Below are 10,947 nucleotides of genomic sequence, written 5' to 3'. Positions count from 1 at the left end.
ATTTTGTAAACCTAACTTATAAATTGAAACTTAGTTGGGTATTTTGCATACATTAACTTTGAAGATTCTAGATGATGCTAGGCATTAGAATTTCTCAAAAATCATATGTTAAACTTGTTTTATGAATCGATACTTTTTATGCGACGAAATTCGTCGTTATTTATAAATCTTTCAACAAAACCTTGATAAGTATGGAATTTGAGGAAAGTCTATTTCACAAGAACTGTAGATGTGTGTCTTAGTGTTCGAACCCCACTTGTCTTGCATCGTTTTGATTTGTTTTGATTTAATTATGAATTTTATAGTGAGAATTAGTTGTGCTATAAAACGGTAGAATTAGAGATTTGGCTTTGAAGTTGTCAAAAGTATTAGGACATGATGGGCAGAGGATAAGTGCATGATTAGTTGGTTGGTTATATAGTAATTGGATATGGATTTGTAAAGGATCGATTTGATTGCATGTGTGACTCGAAGATTTGTTATCAGGTAGGATAACTACTCAGCTAGATCGTCTTAATGTGTTTTATTTATTTTTTGAGCATTGTGTGGTGATTTAAAAGTAGCTTCTGGCTTATTTGTGGTGTGAATTATATTCTATGATCAGTTATATTGAATTGTGAGCATTCATCAGTTTTTATTGTTGTGTATGGATAAGTATAATTGGAAGGCCCCAAGCTTAGTCTTTGGTGAATTGTGTGAGAATTGGAAGGCCCCATGCTTTAGTCTCTGGTGGATAGTGTGAGTATTGGAAGGCCCCAGGCTGTGAGTCTGTGGTGGATAATGTGATTGAGCTCAGTAGTTGTTGCATTTGCATTTTGAAATATATACATATTGTGCTCGTTTACCTCTACTGTTTATTTATCCTACTCGACCTTTTGTTTGACATGTGTTTGTGTCATGTCAATTAAAATTGATGCTTGCTTCAATTGATGGAATCCTGTCATGAACCAATTAATATTTCTAGTTAATTGGAGAGCAGATTAAAAGAAAAAGTGCTTGAGATTAGCTGACTTAGGAGCATAGCATGCGCGAGGACGGATGGCCGAGTCTACCTAGTTGTCTAGCTCACTTAGTTTTAAGACAGTTATTACTTATATCGTACCTTATTTAATTCCGTTGCGAGTTTGTAATTTAATACTCATTCAGTTATTTGGTTTGGCGAATGTGTAATAAGACTACTAAACATTTATTTTATCTAAAGTACTATGGTTTATTTTACTTTGTGTAATACCCCGTATTTAAGGTAAAGTTAATGGTTAGTCGGACGATGGAATTATATTAAAAGGTATTTTCAAAGGTATTTAATAATCATATTAATTAGAGAATTATGTGGTGAGACGGAAAATAAAATAATAAAATAATAGTGAGTCGGGATTTGTTGTATGGGGCGTGTGTTCAGCCGTGTATGGCTAGGTAATTGGACAATAAGTAAAATATTAAGCAAATACTACAATAATAATAATAATAATAATAATAATAATAATATGTAATAATAATAATAATAATTATATAGTAATTAGGACGTTTCCTTCCACCTTCCTTACTACTTCTATAAAAGCCAGAAAGACCCACCAATAGACCTTATACAATTCATAAACACAATAATTCACTAATAAGAAAGGGAGAAGAGATCTAAAGGGAGAAAATAAAGGAGATTCATATCATGTTATCACCTCGAGGTAAGACCGTCTAATAATATAATCTATCTCGTAACTTTTCAATCTAATCATCGTATAAACCACCGTGTGATCTACCGTTGATCGTAGACCTACCGTGAACCACCATGATTTTAACGGAACCACCCTTGACCGACGTTTGACCGACCTAGGGCTGGTTATGGGGTGTTATTATGGGTTGTTCTCGGGTTGGCCGTGAAGGGGAAATACGGGTTTTAACCCTTTGCTTGTATTCGCCTTGACCTGGGTTTGGTAGGGTGGATTGCTGGTGGTTGGTCGACCATGGTGGTGGCAGTGGTGTGGTTAAAGGCGACAACTTGCATGGTGGTTTCCGGAGTTTTATAAATTATTGGTGGTTGTGTGTAATTGGTTGTTAACCCGTGTTTAGCTAGTGTTAGGGTCATCGTGTCTTGACCTTGGTCTAACCCAGGATGGGTGGCTACTGGTGGGACCACCATGGGTCAGGGGAGACCACGGTGGTGTCCGCTAGTGGTGCGTGGTGGCGGGTTAATGGTGTCGTGAGTTGTTGGTGTTATTGTTGATGTCGTGTGGCAGGGGTGATTAGGGCGTGACTTTGCAGGCCATGGGAGGTGGTTAGATTGGTGGTTGGGCTAGGTCTGGGTGCAAGCAGGTGGAGGCTCATGGTGTGTGTAAGGGTGGTGGTTGTCGGGGCTGTGACGTGGGTTGGACGGGGCTGTTTTGGGGTGGTGTGTGACACGGGTTAGACCGTGCTTGGCTAGAAGCTTTTGCGAGTTTGGAACTCGGGTTTTGAACACGGTTTGGATGGGTTTGGTTAATTAATTTGGGGTTTGTTCAAAGACGGGTTTGTACTATTAATTATACGGGAAAATATAATTAAAGTAGTTGAATTCTAACTAGTTTAATTAATTTAACTGAATTGATTAAGTTAGTAATAATAATTGTTATTTTTATTAGATGACAGATTTACAGAGGAATACTTTTAGTTGATTTTATTGTATTGCTAGCTTTGTTGGATTGGTGAAAAGGTAGGATAACATTTTTACTTGAGTGTCTTATTTGTTCTATTTTGACTATATGAGCTTATGCGTATTTGATTAATTGGTTGAGTTGGATTATTATTTCTATGATTGGTTAATAATTGTTATAATCACGGTTGCATTCATTGGCATGATATATGCATTGGTTATTTAAGTTATTTGCAGACATCTTGGTAAGAGCCTTCGGGTGATGTATTATAAACTTACTGGCAGACGGTGTGGTAAGAGCCTTCGGGTGACGTATTCAGATTTATTCTGGCAGACACCATTTATATACCTTCGTGGTTGTGTAAGGCCCCAAGCGGGTACTGCAATCCTGTCTCTGGTGTGTCTAATCAACTTGAGGTTGACGGTTATGAGCACGGTTGCATTAGTATTGCATTGCATAAATTACATCGTCATATTATTCTTTTATATTCTCTTGAGATTGTTATTCCTACTCAACCGTTTGGTTGATAGTGTATTCGTTAAACACCTGTGATGAACCAATTATTGGGAACTCATTGACTAATAGGTAATTGAGCTGGGTTAGATGGGATCATGGACAGGCGTGAGGCTAGACGGACATCTAGGAGTCTAGATCACCTAGCTTGGACAAGCATTATCTTATTATTTGTTTAATTTAGTTCCCGCTGCATTGGTATTTAATTTACTTTACAGTTATTAAGTTTTGAACCATATAATAAAGGCGTTTAAACGTTATATTTACTTAAAGTACTGTGTTTTCGTTTAACTTTGTAATCACTACCTCAGGCAATTGAGAAGGTAACACGTTCATTTATCTAGGAATGCCTAGTAAAGGCTCTTAAAAAAATGGGGGTGTTAAAAAGTGGTATCAGAGCCGACGTTCCTCAGGCCTAAAACAAATAAACCCAATGAACTTAGGATGAGTCTAATAAAATGAACCCGGGTAGAAACTATTAGGAGCCCCCTTAGGCTTGGGATGAGAAAAGGGGCCCCCTCACTCCAAACTTCTGGCCCTGTCAGTTTTGAACCGGTCACCTTGAGAGAAATTGAATGAGTGGGGTAATTAGAAAGTATTTTATGTCTTAAGGGTTGATACCTTCGTTTAGTACCAAAAATAAATACCTAAAACAACTAACGGAAGCTAGTGGAAGTAGGGTCGATCTCCATAGGGAGATGGGAAAATGTATGCCAAACTAAGTCCGTTTGAGTAACTATTTCTTGGGGTTTTGATGGTTTTTTCTAATCTACGGAGGTTAAAAGAGAAAGAGAATAAAGAGATATAAAGTAGAAATTTGACGAGTTTACTAAATAGAGAGAAACAGCTAGGACAGTCGGTTCACCATGATTCTCAAGGAGTCTAGTCTAGGATCTTAGGTCAATGCAAATTCGGTCTGCAGGGTAGTGAAAAGGTCCTTCCGGTCCGCTATTAAGAACATCACTAACTTATCTTCCGCCCTTATTAGAATACTCTAATGTTCACTGCAAATCTTACCCCTTCCAATCTTCCGATCCAGGTCAAGGTGTACCAAAGTTAATTATCTAAATACGTCGACTCAAGCAAATAATTACAATCAATTGCAGTGATTAACAACACAGATCTAATTCGCACTAAATCTTAGTCACCTATTCATAATCCCCTTAATATCATGGCTCCCCTATGTCCTAGCAAAGGAGATTAGCTATGCATAATTATTGAATACACAACAACAACACATAAACTGAAAGAATTAAACATAATAAATAATCTAAGAAGAGAATAAAAAGAGTAGGGGGATTAAAGGAATAAGAACAATAAGGCAAAAGTAATTAATTGAAATAAAGAGTAGAGAGTACCAAATACAAGAGAGTTAGGTTTTTCAGTGTAAAATTCTAAGAGAAAGAGTAAAGAGAGGAGAGGAAGAAGTCGAGATCCCCTCTAATGACTCCCGTCACTTCCTATTTATTCCTAATTACAAAAAGAATATCAAAGATTAACTAAAATCCGCGTATAAGACCAAACCTCTCGATCGAGTGAGTTGAAACCACTCGATCGAGGATAAAACTCAGCAAACCTCTCGAACGAGTAACATGAGTACTCGATCGAGGACTTCAACAAAAAGCTATTTCGATCGAGTAAAGATAGAACTCGATCGAGGGACTCCAGTAGAATAAAGCATTCGATCGACCAGTTTGAGTAGCCAATTGGTCGATCGAGCTATATAAGCACGGGTGGACTTCTCAAACACCTTCCGAAGCCATTTCACGCATCTCTAAGTGACAGATTCCAAGCCCCGATCTTTCCTCCTCCAAAATGCATACGGTTAGGACAGGTTCAGGCTGGATTTCGCTCCTTTCCGGTTCATACCTGCAATTAATACAAGACAAACCAAAGTAGACTATTCGGGGGCATTTGTAGCTAAATCCCACATAAATAACGAAAAAATGCGTATAAATATAGGGTAAAAACCTTATATAAAATACACGCATCAAATCTCCCCAAACCAAACCTTGGCTTTTCCCCAAGCAAACTATGAATCCGACTAAAGACAACTAACAGAACGGGACCAACTTATCAACTACAAATCGTCCACCCAAGCCAATTTAATGAAGCAACTAACAAAGTGGCGATAAGTAAGTGCAAACGATTTAAATAAATGCTTTAAACTACTGAAGCGTCGACCTTGCAAGACTCATATATATCGGACTCTCATGGGTCGCTCATCACAAAAATTAAGCACAAGGTGAGTATATTAGCATGAGATAGAAAGAAGTAGAGACACTCACCTAACTCGACCTATAAGAACATGCATGCAGCTAACATGAAACCGAATTCTACCGACCGTACATATGCATTCCAGCCAAACAGGACCTAAACACACGCCGAGGACTTATATATAATGTGAGGTGAGGTTATTCGGTAAGAAGGGGCAAAAAAGATTTGGATAAGTGGAGATAAAGTCAAGCCAGTACAACCATAACCAAATAAGAGAATCATCCCGCTTCACCACTCAATACGAAATGCAGAACTGTGCCATTGTGGCAAAACATCACTCACATCAACAAAGGACTCCCCATAAGAAGTAATGATAAGCATGAGAGTATTATTCAACGATCTTTTTTTCATATGTTTTTTTTCTTTTGTTTTTCTTCAACATTCTTATTTTTCTTTTCTTTTTCAATATTTTTTTTTTCTCAATTCATTTCTTCAGTTCATACTACCAACTTCAATCCTTTCAAATTGAACCAAAAAGACAAGAGTAACAACATACCCGCGAAAACCACTGGAACTAGCTTGACAGGGCATGCTAAGTTTGGATGTAGTTAAGGGGTCAAAAAGGCAGATTTGGCTATTGTGAAGTTTATGGGTAGTAATGAAAGAAGGGGTTGTAAGTTACCTCTCCACGTGTGCCACCACCACAAACCGAATGCATACACGTACCGAGAAAAGAGCGTCATCTACGTGCAAATTGATGTTACATGCCTTATAGAGAGTACTACTCATATCCTATATGAAAATGGTCATGAATGTCACCAGTTTATCAAGCTCTAAACCTTAGAATGTATATGTAGCTTACCAATAAAAGAGTCAAGTCTATTCGTTCAGATAAGTTTGAAACAAAAACTCGTAGATTATGCACATAACCATGCCAACAAAATATTAAGAATATGAAGGGCAAGGGTAAAAGACTCAAAGTAGAGTAAAAGCTCAACGTTCCGACTCAACCTAAAAGCAAAATTAAACGTGAATTTGTTTGAATTTTTTTTGAATTTTATAAACGATTTTTGAATGAAAAATAACAATGCATGCGAATAATAAGTAAACGTGCAAACGGAAATGCAATAAAACAACATGCAGACACAGATATGGATGCATACCTCCCCAAACCAAACTGTACAATGCCCTCATTATACCAAAAATAGAGAAAGAAATGCAAACTAATGAGAAAAGGAGAATGGGACTCGGAAAACATACAAGATGACGTGAAGGAGGGGCCTCCCCAAACCGAACATGAACATGGGAGGTCGTAATCAGCCTCGTGACATCGCAGCATGCGAAATATATCAGCATTACTCGATCGAAAGGAGTAGAGGAGTTCGATCGAGTAAGATGTTTGCCAGAAGTTCTCGATCGAAGAGGAAAGGCTCTCGATCGAAAAGGCCTATTTTGCAGATACTCGATCGAGAAGAACTGGTGTTCGATCGAGTAAAGTGAGTAGCAAAAGTGTTCGATCGAGGACTATAAGTACTCAATCGAACGGTCCTCGTTAGATTCCTGCAAAAACGTCACCAAAAAACTACGAGACTGAAAGTATCCGTTATGCTCAGCCTATTGTTTGTAAAACTAGCGTCTAAAGCACACGAAAAACAATTCAAAAAGTTGAAACACAATTACAACAAATACAGGCCGGGTTGCCTTCCGGTTAGCGCAGGTTTAAGAGGTCCCGCACGACCTTATGACTTCAATTATCTGGCTTATCAGGATTGTCGAAGTAGAGAGCCTCAACTCTGCCACCCAAGTCATTTGCCTCATGGTAATGATTCACATATTGCCCATTAACTTTAAACCTATTGCCCTCAAAACTTTCTAATTCAACGGACCCAAATTTGGTGACAACAGTCACTGTATAAGGGCCACTCCACCTGGACTTCAGCTTACCAGGAAATAAGCGCAGTCGGGCATTTAACAACAACACCTTTTGCCCGACATGGAATTCTTGAGGTATGATCTGTTTGTCGCGCCATTTCTTCGTTTTCTCTTTATAAATGCGCGAGCTATCATAAGCATTTAGCCTAAACTCTTCCAACTCATCTAGCTGCAATAAACGATTCTGACCGCATAACTTAGGATCATAGTTTAATTCACGAATGGCCCACCAGGACTTACACTCTAACTCGACAGGTAAAATGACAGGACTTCCCATACACCAACCGATATGGTGATACACTAATCGGTGTTTTAAAGGCAGTCTGATAAGCGCATAATCTGGCATCTAATTTAAGACTCCAATCCTTCCGTGACTTCAACCTGCCCATTAGTTTGGGGATGATACCCCAAACCACGACGATGTTGGACACCGACTTTAGACAAAATAGATGTAAGTTTCTTTTCTTTAAAGTGCATTCCTCCATCACTAATGACGACCCTAGGGACACCAAATTGGGGAAAAATAATATTTTTCAACATCTTAATCACGGTCTTAGCATCACCGTTAGGTGAAGCAATTTCTTCCACTCATTTAGACACATAGTCTACAGCTACCAAAATATACCTGTTACCTTTACTAGATGGGAATGGTCCTTGGAAATCAATGCCCCAGACATCAAAAATCTAGACCTCTAGAATGCCATTTTGTGGCATCTCATGTCTCTTAGATATATTCCTAGAGCGTTGGCAAGCATCACAAGCTGAAACAAACACTTTAGCATCGGCAAATAAAGTGGGCTAGTAAAAACCAGATTAAAGTACCTTAGCCACGGTACGCGACGGACCGTAGTGACCACCGTAAGAAGATGAATGACAGCCTTCTAAGATTGCCTTAGTCTCCCACTGCGGAATACACCGTCTGCACACTTGATGCGTGTCTTTTATATGATGTTTTACATCCTGTTTTACACGCATTTCAGAGCTCATTTTAGTAGTTTATGCTACTATTCTCACTATTTCTGTCTACTTTCATATTTTTGTACATTATTGCAGAAATGTGAAGAATTTAACGGAAATTGAGCTAAATCCGTCCCCGAGTATCCTGCATTGCATTTGACGTGAAGAATTCACTTAAGGAACGAGCTTGGTGCGCGTTTCAAGGCCCAGAAGACAAATCCACGAGATTATAGAAGCCAACTATCAGCTACTTCGGTCGATCGACCACTGCCTTCAGTCGATCGACCAACCTCGCGGTTCCAAGAGCTATTGTTCACTCAGGGCGATCGATCGATCGACCGCCATGCTTGGTCGATCGACCAAGACGCTAATCAGACGTGGATAAGAAGATCGAGGAAAAGCAAGCCCATTGTGTTTAGGTTTTGATAATAAGTATTACGTATATTTTCTATATAACGTAACCTAGAACATTCAGAAAAGGAGGAAGTTCTTATTCAGTTTTCAATTCCGTTTAGTTTGAGTTTATTAATTAGGGTTCGAGGATTACTTCGGTATTGAATACAATTCATTGTTGCATTCGGCTTTGTTCTTTTCCTTCGCAATTCACACGGTATTCTCTGGTTTTATTCAGTTATTTTGCATTCATTCGTAGTTGTAGAATTGCTAGATCAGTTTCCCCAAAGCCGAATTGCCGTCTTATGTTAATTGTTTATTTTACCGCATTAATCATGAATTATGTAGTTTATTTAGCCAATTTTATTGTTGCCTTTAATTTCACTATGAGTAGCTAAATTGCTTGTGCTAGGATGTAGGGGAACTGTAGGATTAGGCGGCGTAGAATTAACATGGACTGAAATCGCGTGTCGATCGATCGACCGCCATACCGGTCGATCGATCGACTAGCCACGTGAGGTTTTACCTTCGTTTTAATTGTTTTAATTCTTTATTCGACAAATCGAGTGCACACGACTAGTTGAATGTTTAGGATGTGACTGACCCATTAGATCGAGAGATAGGGACAGTTGTTAGATCACCAATTAAAATGACTAAACTATGCCGAGATCGAAAGATAGGTAAAGTTTAGATTATTAGTCACTTTTCAGACGAGAGTCGTATTAGTGATATTAGCGACTTATAGCGAGATCGAAAGATGCTATCTCAAAGAGTGGACCGAGAGGACCTCTTGTTTTCCCGCCTCATGTGTTTGATTTAGACCGACTTAGTTTGTCCGCCGCCAAACTATAGTGAACCGACCATCCTAGTACCCTTCTTTATATTTGATTTAATATATTTCTTTAGTTTAATTTTTATTGTTATTAGCTATAGACCAAATCAAACCAACCCCCACTCTTGTTACCTTAGACTAAATTTAGACAACTTTTAATTACATTCGCCTCCTTGTGGTTCGACCCTGTTACCACTAGCCTAGGTTAGTTTTAATAGGAATTATAAATATTATTTTTGGTGCTCACAACGACGGGTATCAAATTTTGACGCCGTTGCCGGGGAGGCAATTGTTCTAATTTTTAGTTGTTTTATTTTAGTCTGTTTCTTAGTTTAAGGGACATCCGTTCCTTAAACTTTTCTTATATTCTTTTTGTAGTTTCTTTTTATGCGTAGGTCACAGGGTGGTGAATTAGTACCTTTCAATCCTGAGATTGAGAAGACCTTGCATGAGTTGAGACGATTATCTAGGATATTGCCGACAGAGGAAGAGCTGAGTACTCTGTCTAGTTACTACGAGAAAGAATTGTTCGAAGAAGACCCACCTACATCTCCCCGCTTCTACCTCTTCACCGAGACAGTCACATCTCCGAAATTCCAGTCATGGCTGAAGAAGCAACTATAGCAAGTCATTCTGAGCCGACAGCTGCAAATCTATACAAGGGGTTCGAATTACCTGGAGCTGATAGGAAATTCGAACCGAAGCCTTCATATATCAACTTAGTTGAGAGGAACCAGTTCGGGGGTGCTGCAAATGAAGATGCAGCCAAGCATATGGAGATATTTACCGATTATTGCTGCTCTATACCCCCACCGACCGGTGTGACCCAGGACCAGATAAAGGAGATCATGTTTATATTCTCACTCCGTGATGCTGCAAGGGAGTGGTACAGAGATCTGGATCGAGCCGCTCATGGGATCACCGACAGGAATTCTTTTGCCTTGGCATTCTACAAGAAATACTTCTCTGCCTCGAACACGAATACCATTAGAGCTCAGATCACGATCTTTAAACAGGGACCTGATGAGAACTTTCATGAAGCATGGGTCCGTTTCAAGAAGCTGGTGCGAACTATTCCGCACCATGGGTTCGAAAAATGGAGTCTTTGCAATCAGTTCTATAATGGGTCGTATGACGATCGAGGGCTATTTTCGATCTTTGCACCAATGGCCGATTTGCTGAGAATATGGGAGAGACTAAGGGGTGGAAGATCATTGATGACTTAGCCACCCATAAAGCTGAATATGGGAATTCGAGAGGCAATCAGAGGAGGAGTGCTGAATCCCCTTATGTAGCTGCATTAGAGGCTCTCACGGCGAGGTTTGACAAATACGAGTTTGGAGGAGCTTCAAAAGGAGGGATGTATCATGTGAATGCTGCTTCAGACGGCCCTTTCGTCTGTAGAAGATGTGGAGCTGAGGGACATGTCTCAGAAAATTGTCCTAGTCCCTTCGAGTCTTGTGCTGCCTTTCAACATTA

The 10,947-nt window shown here is 39.2% G+C and overlaps 1 non-coding gene across 1 annotated transcript; it reads right to left on the bottom strand.

Annotated features, from left to right (window-relative positions):
* Positions 1 to 10,451: 10,451 nt before the first annotated feature.
* LOC141636009 (small nucleolar RNA R71) lies at positions 10,452 to 10,558 on the bottom strand. Its single transcript, XR_012540655.1, has one exon. It is a non-coding gene; the product is annotated as a small nucleolar RNA R71 (small nucleolar RNA).
* Between the last annotated feature and the right edge of the window lie 389 nt (positions 10,559 to 10,947).

The sequence above is a fragment of the Silene latifolia genome, chromosome Y (assembly GCF_048544455.1).
Source record: "Silene latifolia isolate original U9 population chromosome Y, ASM4854445v1, whole genome shotgun sequence".
In the NCBI taxonomy this organism is placed as follows: Eukaryota; Viridiplantae; Streptophyta; class Magnoliopsida; order Caryophyllales; family Caryophyllaceae; genus Silene; species Silene latifolia.
Note: the sequence above shows the minus strand (reverse complement) of the source record. Positions and strands in the feature narration are given on the sequence as shown.